The 8,862-nt window shown below is 41.7% G+C and overlaps 1 long non-coding RNA gene across 2 annotated transcripts; it reads right to left on the reverse strand.

Annotated features, from left to right (window-relative positions):
- Positions 1-252: 252 nt before the first annotated feature.
- LOC310893843 lies at positions 253-8,244 on the reverse strand. Of its 2 annotated transcripts, XR_014579364.1 has the most exons (4): positions 7,696-8,244; positions 4,494-4,561; positions 2,612-2,797; positions 253-858 (listed from the first exon to the last, which is right to left on the reverse strand). It is a non-coding gene; the product is annotated as an uncharacterized lncRNA (long non-coding RNA). The 2 variants fall into 2 exon arrangements; XR_014579363.1 differs by lacking the exon at positions 2,612-2,797.
- Positions 8,245-8,862: the final 618 nt, after the last annotated feature.

The following is an 8,862-nucleotide window of genomic DNA, read 5'->3' on the forward strand; positions in this document are numbered from 1 at the left end:
ATACCTGCCTTTTGAAACACATTCAGAGTAAAAGCATTCTTGATTTTTCTGATTTCTCATTAATTTAACCATTAAATATTTATAATTTATTATGATTAATCACTATAAATAATCAAAAATCAAGAAGCGCTGTGAACATTTTTCTTTAGTGCTCTGAAAATTTAGCTGTTCTTGTTCATGGGACAATGAGATAAGAAAAGAACAGAAACAGGATAAACCTTTTATTGTCAGTAATGTTTTTTCAGTCACTTTCTCTAACTGTCACAGGATTCCTCTGTAATATATTTAGAAAGTTCCTTTAATGACAATAACTTACGAGAAACTATTATAATAAAGAGAAAACTAATAAACAGAAGATATGAAACCCACTGATTACTAACCAAGAATTTTTAATTAATACTGACTGAATTATTTATGACAAAAGATTTACTCATATAATTGCAAAGCCTTTCACAAGACCTCAGGCAACAAATTCATTTATCTATTACATTTTAAAAGTACTTCAGTGTATATTCTTCTTATAGAAAACATAAGATCAAACACAGGAAAATCAAAAACAACATAACAAAACAAGCCAAAGAGCGAGAGGAATGCCTTCAAAATAAAAAAAGAATAAATTATCATTTAATTATTCAACAAAATTGTTTTCAACTACAAAAGCAATTGAATCATTGTTAATGTTTCCATTAGCAAGCAGCTTGTCTTTGTTCAGATTAGGCTTATTACTGCTTGTGAGGGGCTGTAACTCTCTGAAAGCTACTCCATGCGTTAAATGGATCTTACAAGAATAGGATCAGCTCAGCCTCCAGGAAGAATCTGAAGAACTGTCTTCTTTGAGTCATCCAAGTGAATAAGGACCTGCAAAGAGGAGAGATGGTCAACCTGGTGGTCTTGAGGGGACAGGATATCTGAGGTGCTACCTGCTCCACAGGCTCTCAGGTGTATCAACCTGCCTTCTCTGGCTGAGGCTGAAGTAATTTGGGCTGGCTTGAGCTGGGTCTCAGGCAAAAGCCTGGAGCAGTGTTGGCCATTTGCCCCTTCAGTGGCTCCAGAATGCTGAATCCTGGCAAAGTCCATAAGAGCCTCGTCTGAACACTCAGCAGCTGAGCATCCTCATGGCAGCACAAGCATCACAGTATGCAGGAGCCTCCCAGCCTCGTCCCCAGGACAGCCCAGGGATGGAGAACACCAGCCAGGAAGGTGCTGACAGAGACCTCCAAAGGCTGGGTTTTTTTAGCACCTGAAAACTGAAGCAGTAATTTGGAGCAGCAAGAAATGTCCTGGAAGCTTTTTTTTTTGCTTTTTTTTTTTTCCCTTAAATGTGTTAAAGGTGCAGGATGAAGCTTAACCTGGATAGTCTGGGAAAGCATGAAGTGACCTAGAGCTTGCTGTGGAGAATTCTTGTCTGCTTCATGTGTAGGAAGTGGTTTGGACAGTACCTATAATTTAGTCCAACCCAAAAGGAAAACAATAGAAGTTCGGGAGTTTTTTGAGCTTGGTTGCAAGTCATGCAGAATAGACTCAGGAAAAAAGGGAAGGGAAGGGAAGGGAAGGGAAGGGAAGGGAAGGGAAGGGAAGGGAAGGGAAGGGAAGGGAAGGGAAGGGAAGGGAAGGGAAGGGAAGGGAAGGGAAGGGAAGGGAAGGGAAGGGAAGGGAAGGGAAGGGAAGGGAAGGGAAGGGAAGGGAAGGGAAGGGAAGGGAAGGGAAGGGAAGGGAAGGGAAGGGAAGGGAAGGGAAGGGAAGGGAAGGGAAGGGAAGGGAAGGGAAGGGAAGGGAAGGGAAGGGAAGGGAAGGGAAGGGAAGGGAAGGGAAGGGAAGGGAAGGGAAGGGAAGGGAAGGGAAGGGAAGGGAAGGGAAGGGAAGGGAAGGGAAGGAAGGGAAGGGAAGGGAAGGGAAGGGAAGGGAAGGGAAGGGAAGGGAAGGGAAGGGAAGGGAAGGGAAGGGAAGGGAAGGGAAGGGAAGGGAAGGGAAGGGAAGGGAAGGGAAGGGAAGGGAAGGGAAGGGAAGGGAAGGGAAGGGAAGGGAAGGGAAGGGAAGGGAAGGGAAGGGAAGGGAAGGGAAGGGAAGGGAAGGGAAGGGAAGGGAAGGGAAGGGAAGGGAAGGGAAGGGAAGGGAAGGGAAGGGAAGGGAAGGGAAGGGAAGGGAAGGGAAGGGAAGGGAAGGGAAGGGAAGGGAAGGGAAGGGAAGGGAAGGGAAGGGAAGGGAAGGGAAGGGAAGGGAAGGGAAGGGAAGGGAAGGGAAGGGAAGGGAAGGGAAGGGAAGGGAAGGGAAGGGAAGGGAAGGGAAGGGAAGGGAAGGGAAGGGAAGGGAAGGGAAGGGAAGGGAAGGGAAGGGAAGGGAAGGGAAGGGAAGGGAAGGGAAGGGAAGGGAAGGGAAGAGAAGAGAAGAGAAGAGAAGAGAAGAGAAGAGAAGAGAAGAGAAGAGAAGAGAAGAGAAGAGAAGAGAAGAGAAGAGAAGAGAAGAGAAGAGAAGAGAAGAGAAGAGAAGAGAAGAGAAGAGAAGAGAAGAGAAGAGAAGAGAAGAAGAAAAAGTTGAGCCACCAGATGAAGAATGAGTCTACCGGACACTGGATGAACCCCTCAGACCAGAAACACCAGGAAACCTGCCTCACCTTTTCTGATTATCACTTCAATACTGCAGAAAGTAGGCACTGCCATTTTTTTTATAACTCCTCTCTTCTTTTACAAGCAGCACATACACAAAGGTATTTAGACAAGCAGGTGTAGACTCCAGCACAAGCACACACTTTGTAGATGTTACACTCCAGTCTCAAGGAAACTCTTTCTTCTCTACAGTTCTAAAACATCAAATAAAAATTAGTTCATGCTTGATCAGATTCAGTTTGAGCACTGATGAAATGTCAGCCATAGGAAATTTGTTGGAATAATGCCCACGACAAGGATCCTACCCAAAAACTGGCTGTGGTTGATTTGGCTACCACTGGGTACAACTAGAGCTCAAACCTGTTGCAATAAGAAGTGGGGGGTATTTGATTTACTTATGTGATAGGAAGTATGGCTGTTTTTTAATGAAAGCACCCAAAAGCACTACAATGACTCTATCCTTTATGCCTTTCCATTAACTTGTCATTTGCAATCTATTTATTTTATTTTATTTTACAGCTATTAATCTGTAATCTTTTGTAATCTTTGCAGCTCATCTGCCACCTTGTGGCTCTATTGCAGACTCTTCCTGGAGCTAAAAAAGGAACGAGTTGTTTAGCAAAACCTCTGCATTTGCATTGCTCTTGCCAACCTGGCAAATACAGTGGCCTTCGCTACTCTTAGCCTGATTAGCTTTTCATGCCACAGTGTAAAAAATTATAAATCTAAATAGAAAACTCCTCTTCCAGCAGACCATGTCTCTAAACTGCCAATGTATGTTGGTCTGTGAGTCCTGTATATGTGCATATATATGTGAGAATAGAAACATTTACATGCATTAAATCATATATATGATGTTCAGAATATATACTTCATATTAAATGGTATACACATCCACAGAATGATAGAAAATGAGGCTTGTGAGCTCACCTAATCCCTTTTCTGCAAAGCTGAACCAGATGTAACTGATCATTCCTGGCAGGTATCTAAGCTTTCCACAAAAAAACTCAAATAATAGAGATTTTTCAACCTCCCCACTGAACTACCCTAGTGCTGTCTTACTGCTAGAAAGCTGCTCTTCATATCTAAGGCAAACCATTGGATTTAATCCCATCACTCTCTGTCCAGTCCAATGTGGGCATGATGAATAGTTTATTTTTTCTTTTCACATACACATAAAACATTAATGGATTGATAGCATTTTAAACTGTTTCTCTAATATTAACTGACTCTGATAGAGATAAATGGTGGGTATTTACATCAAAATCATCTGGGCCTGAATTATTCACAAATAAAAAGGGATTGTGTGCGTCCAATTTAAATTTCATTGAAGAGACTTGATTTCTGAAGAGTCTCTTTGCAAAAATAGGTTTCTGTATAGTGGAAAAAAACTAGGAAACCAGAAACTGGGGCACCAGAAATAACTGGTTGATTTTGAAAATGTAAGCCCTGATATTGCAAAGAACGAATTGGCATTTTTATCTCATGGTGATAAAAGTTTTAACTTAAGTGGGTCCAGGTATGTGATCCTGCTGTCATGAGATCTTCCATAATTATAGTCAATACTACTCCCCCACCCAAAAAAAAAAAAAAAAAAAAAAAAGTCTTTACTTTTTTTATATTTTAGCTCAATTTCAAAAACAAGCTGCTATTCCATCTGCTGCAGCAGAATGCATTTACAGAGCCAAACTGCATGGTCTACATGCTAATACCATTGTGTGAGCTGCATGATTACTGCTCAAAGACAGATTATATCCACACATCAAAAGGATTCTTCAGAATACGCTAATTTGAGGTATGTACAAAGGGCAGTCACTTTTACAGCTAGTTCCATGCCTATTAAAGCTACTAATGCACATTGCTAGTATTAAAGACATCCTTTAACATTACCTGGTTATTTACTGAGATCCTTTTTTATATGAAATGTCACCTGGTGTACTGTTTCTTTGGTTGAAAGACTGGAAGAAAAATGTAGAGCAAAGCACATCACGAAGTTGAAACAACGTAGCACCCATTTCAGTCTTTGCTTTGAAATGTTCCTCCCATCACCAGTTCTCTCAAGGGCAGAAATTAAATATGCTTTCTGTCATCTGTGGTGTTGCCCACGGACTTTTTTCTCCATTGTTTTAGACCACATCAGCTCTTAGGCACACACCAGAAGAAAGGCTATCACAAGTTTCTCAGTCATTTGCAAATATGGCAACACTGACTCCTTGCCTACAAGGTTTGCAGTCTCTCACAACAGTTATCTATTAGACAGATTTGAAAATCTTAACCCTTCATTCACACCACCCAAGAGTAAGTTAAGCATCCTCCCATGTCAGTACATGGCAATAGGCGTGAATCATTCTTAGAGCACACTCTACCCCTTCTCTGGTTAACACACTAGCCTTATTTTTTGGCCTCAAAATTGATTTTTAAAGGCAAAGGATTTAGTCCAAAGGCAGTCCTCCTGCTGAGTGACTCTCAACTGTATCAGTATGCTGGCCAGGGGCAGAGGAAGGCTGTAGGGCTTGAGATACTTTTCTGATCAACTGCTGCCTGCACTGGTCCTGATGCTTGTGATGGCAAAAATAAATCCCTTTCTTAATGTCATATCCCAAAAACACAGAACGGTTTGGGTTGGGCCTTAAGGACCATCCAGAGCCACCCCCTGCCATGGGCGGGGACCCCTCCCAGCAGCCCAGGCTGCCCCCAGCCCCATCCAGCCTGGCCTTGGGCACTGCCAGGGATGGGGCAGCCACAGCTCCTCTGGGCAGCCTGGGACAGGCCTCACCACTCTCTGAGTGAAGAATTTCTTCCTAATGTCTAACCTAAACCTATCCTTTTTTAGTTTAAAATCATTCCTCCTTGTCCTATCACTACACCACTGACAAAATGTCCCTCCCCAGCTTTCCTGTAGCCCCCTTTAGGACTTAGCAGGCCACCCCCAAGGGTCTTCCCGAGGCCTTCTCCTCTCCAGGCTGAACACCCCCAACTCCCTCAGCCTGCCTTCATAGTAGAGGGCCTCCAACCCTCTGATCATTGCTCTGGCCCTCCTCTGGACCCACTCTAACAGGTCCTCATCCTTCTTATGTTGGGGACCCCAGAGATGGCAATGGAAAGGGAAATGTGTTTGGTGAGGGGTGTTAGGTAAGGGGTTCAGACACAGCAGCAGTTCAATTTAAGGCTTGCAAAGTGGGCTCAGCTGTCACAGATCTGAGGCCAGCAATACGGAGGCAAGAGCAGACTAAAGGCACCATCACACTTACAGCGATGCTTCGGTCCCTCTGCCAGCCCTGAACCCCGATGCTGCCATTTCCACAGTCAGTGAGTGATGCTGGAAAGCCTCACAGGCAGCATATTGCCTTCAAGTGGGAGGATGACACTGAAGACTCGCAGACACACTCTCTCTTTGTTTTCTGACCATACAGCATCTAGCATAATGCAGTCCCGGTCAACAGCTAATATATTTTCCATGAGCTACAGGAGAACAATTTAGTATAAGTGGGCACTAAGTATAAACTGCATTTTGTTGCTTTTCACTTGAAGTGTTTGTGCTGCAAAATAAAACTCTGTTGATTCCTCCTTTAAAAATAACAGGGTGCCCCAAGTCCAGCTGCTTCTAGGAGAGAAATACGTGCCCTTGCAGTTTAGTTTCCACTCAGGAGATATGTTACAGCAATCAAAGTGACACTGGCAGTGAAGAGCATTGCTTCTCCTGCAAACATCCACCCATTCCAACTGTTTAGTGCACTGGACCATTTGCTGAGAACAAACACAAGTTGCTCAACATTGCTTCAACTTCTCAAAAATAGGGCTTCCCAGGGAGGTTGCAGGAAGAGTTTTCATGTGAAAAGCAAAGTCTACTGTGTTACAGGGGAGGCCTATATGCTGGCTCCTTCCTGACCAGGCAATATTGAGAGTATTTCTCAGAATCCCCAGAGCATCTTCCAGCACAGGTAACTTCCCAAGTGTCAAAAACAAACAAACAAAAAAAAAAAAAACCTCTAATGAGGCATAGAGATTGTCAGAGTATGGAAAAGCAAAGATGTCTTTCTTGTGGCCACTGTAGACAGAGTGAGGATGAAGAGCTCAAAATCAATAAAACCAAACAGGAGAAATAATAGCGTAAGCAGGCTCAGATATGATCAAACTCTTATCAAGGATGGCTAAGAAGGGAGATGCAAGGGAAGGTTAAATAAAGCGCGTAGAGAAGAGAATAAAAGATGGAAAATATTTACCAGGGCCTTTGGAATTGGAATTGAAAAAAGGAAAAATAAACTTTAGAAGTTAGAGAGTATCCCCATAGAGCATCTGATGAGATCACAGCTGGGTCTCATGTGCTACTGCTTCTTCAAATTTCTCACTTACATATGTATATAAGACCATCTGCATACATTATTTTCTATTTCAGAACTAGCCCAAAGAGCTGTCTTGAATAATACATTTTTTATCTATACCAATATTTTAAAACAAAGCAGTTCTGCATTATTTGTTCCAATCTGTCTGCAGTTTAAATTATGCTGCAGCAGAATGTTTCAGCATGAATTGCATTTGAAATATAAAATTGTTTATGCTGTTTTTCCGCCATTCCAATTCAAAACAACCCAATGTACCAGTTGTAATGGATTTTTAAACACATTTATCATCAAAGAATCTTTCCAAGGAGGAAAAACCAGTAAGTGGAACACAAATGGACCCTCCTTACATTTCTCAGTGGTGTGGCTATGTACTGTACAACACACAATGCCAGAAGCATACACCCTGTGATTACATTTTCTTTATATTTGTGATGAATCAAATTTTCAGCTTAAAAATAGAGCAGATTCTTTAAGCACTGTAATTAAGCAGAACATGATTTTCTTCATGTCTTTCTCAGCTCAGCCTTCCTCCCTGCCATTCATTATGTAGGAAAGCCCAAACAGAACTCTTGAGACTGCAGAGCATTCCTAAAAAAATAAAGGATTCATCTTTTCCCATTAAAGAGCCTGAAGATAGTTATTTCTCAGATGAATAGACCCAGAAATAACTAAGAGCATCACCCAACTCCCAAGTTCAATCTGCTCTAATTTTCATAAAGTGTCAAAAAATTCATCATTTGCTTACTTACCTAGCATGGGCTTCTTCTGTTCTTACTGTGAGAGGCACTAAAAGACTTTGCTACACCCATTTTGATAACTTCTCTGGATGCAAGACTGTTGAAGAAAGGCCATATTGTTATTGTGGCGATGTCTTGCCTCAGAAGCTCTAGCAAGCAGGCAGTATATTTTATGACTTAATTTGTCCTTGCAGAGTAAATAGTGAATGTCTTTGTGGTTGTTAGGAGTGATAGTTTGATTTGTTTGTTGTTTTGGTGGTTTGTTGTTGGTTGTTTTTTTCTGAACATCTCTCTACACAATGAAAGTGGTATATAAACTTTATTAAGATCTGAGATTAGGAGAGTAGCTGGATTCCATAGCGTAGATATTTCTTTTATCAGGAATTGATTTGCAAGGCCCCAAGATTTACTGTTGTTTAGGGATAATAAAAAGTATGTCATTGACTTCCCTTACTGGCTGTCTCAAAAGAAAAGTTTCTTGAATCTGTCACTGTCACTAAATACCCAATCCATTAGTAAAACAATCACAGGCATGTGGGTTTTCAGGTCTCAATTACCCACCTGAAGGTGATGTTGTGAAAATGTTATTAATTAAGTAGAAGATAAGCTTTTTATTTCGAGTTCAGGTTTAGCAGCAAAGTGTAAATTGCACCACATCCTAGCAAAAAGTATCAATACTTATAAAGAATATCAGTAGATGGAACCATCATACCCATTACTTATAAAAAATAGGTTTAGATAGGTTTTTAACTCTCATAAGAAGATGTCGCAGATGCAAAGAATTGCAAAGCTGGACATGCTGCTTGTCCCAGAAAGGTAAGTGTCCTAGCTCTTTTACAGTGTTGTATCTCTGTAGTAATAACTGTTGTATAGTTTTATGGACTAGAGGAGAGAAGTAATTTAGCCAGCAAGTCCAAGCTGTGAGCTAAACTTCACGTCTTTGCCTGTGACCTGAAAGCCCGTGTTTCATGTGCTGAAGCTCTGCATGTTTTGCTGTGCACATTTCTTTCAGTCTTGTCTCCATGCTGAATGTAGAAAAGGCCTGATTTTACCCTCATTTACATTCAACCCTCATATCCAAAAACATATTTGAGCTTCAGCTTTCAGCAGCACCCCCTGCCTTGCTCTATACTGCAGGCACCCATACATTTCCTTTGTGAGATCCTGTGACAATGCTGA

This window comes from Anser anser (assembly GCF_964211835.1).
Source record: "Anser anser genome assembly, chromosome: 2".
Taxonomy (NCBI): Eukaryota; Metazoa; Chordata; class Aves; order Anseriformes; family Anatidae; genus Anser; species Anser anser.